This window comes from Rousettus aegyptiacus, unplaced genomic scaffold, assembly GCF_014176215.1.
Source record: "Rousettus aegyptiacus isolate mRouAeg1 unplaced genomic scaffold, mRouAeg1.p scaffold_m13_p_4, whole genome shotgun sequence".
In the NCBI taxonomy this organism is placed as follows: Eukaryota; Metazoa; Chordata; class Mammalia; order Chiroptera; family Pteropodidae; genus Rousettus; species Rousettus aegyptiacus.
In genome coordinates, this window is record NW_023416307.1 from 58,149,612 (window position 1) to 58,151,222 (window position 1,611).

The window sequence follows — 1,611 nt, forward strand, 5'->3', positions numbered from 1 at the left end:
GCGGAGGTGGAGAGTTATGTAATGTTGGCAGAGATTAATGTAATCAATGCATCTTCGTTTGGTACTTGATAATAGGAAGTATAGAATTTGGGGTTTTGTGGTTCAAGTAATCATTTAACTATTTCGTTTCTGTGGCAAAATGGGTTCCAAGTTTTAACTAGCTGAGTTACAGATTAGTGGTGAAACACTGTTGGCATATCATCTAGGAACTATTTATCAGCCCCAACGTGGGACAGCTTGATTTGTATAAATGTATTGTACAAACACAATTAACTCCACCAATCTTGAATTTTTGACAATTCTATCTCTAATCCTTCAATTCTTTTCTTAAAAAACAAAAGTTTTCCTTTCCTCACAATCTAAAAGAGTGTATCTACCTTTTAAATTAATCAAACACAGTAAATACAGTAGATAAATTCTTTGAATATTCTGAGGAGACAAGGCAAGTGTTAGCACAGTAAGTACTTCCATAGGGTTTGTACTCTGGTGTGTTTATAAGGACTTTTACACATGTATATATCTGAAATATTATTGGCCAATCATTTGTGTAAATAAAAGGGGCAGCATTATACATGTATGTATGCGTGTGTATCTACTTGTATGTGCATTAGATATCTAGGGAATGATGTATGAGAAACTGAAGCTATTAATTCCAAGCAGGAAAATAAGTTTCTTAAAACTGATGTAGAAAAGATAACCACAAATTCCTCTACAGCATTCTGTACCACTTCATTTTTGCACCATGTGAAAGTCTTTATTCAAATAATTACAATTTAAAAACAAAAAAAGAAGTCCTCGGCTAGTTCACTAGCATTTTATATCCTCAGCATCAGTACTGAGGGAGATGTCTAATAAATAGTTTGGGGCTCTCACATGAGTGACTAATAGCATTAGCCCCTTATGGCCCTTATCAGTTGGGTTGACTCATGAAGTAGAAGGAATGACAAATGATGGTAAACTGTCTGCCACTTACTGGAGTGCTATATGTCACTCTGTAAATGACAAGCTTTCTGATATACAAATCTCCTTCCTCTCACATGAACATTTTGAGAAGAAAGTGCCAGTGGAAACTTGGGTAGTAACAGCATCATGAAGTTTAAACAATAATTCTTATTACTATTCCTCATGTGTGGGACTAAGTGAGGGTTTCCTGGAGAGTGAAGTTGATTTAGGGATCAGGGATCAGCTGTTGAGGCTGGCACTTGGGAAAGACAAACCAAGCATTCACACCCAGACCACTCAATACCGGCATTGTCTCCAATCTATCTTTCATAAGGGGGCTCCAAGAGGGGGAAGGGATAAGAGAAGGAGAGAAAATAAACCTTTTAATCCTGTAAAAGAAAGTGCAGGAGAGAGGAAAGAAGGAACAAGATGCGAGCACGAAAAGCCAGTTGCCAGGAATATAGTTTTGAAATCGACTTTGGCTTTTAATCTTAGACTTCATTGTCAAGTTTATTCTCTGTTCTACATTCCTCATCCCATCATTCAGCACAGGACCCCCTACACCCCCCATGCTTTCCTGTCCTTTTCTATTTCACTCCCTTTATTTGCCAAGGGTTGCTTTCTCCTTTCCCTCTCTCCTTCCATCTTCGTTTTCTTGTTTCCTCACCC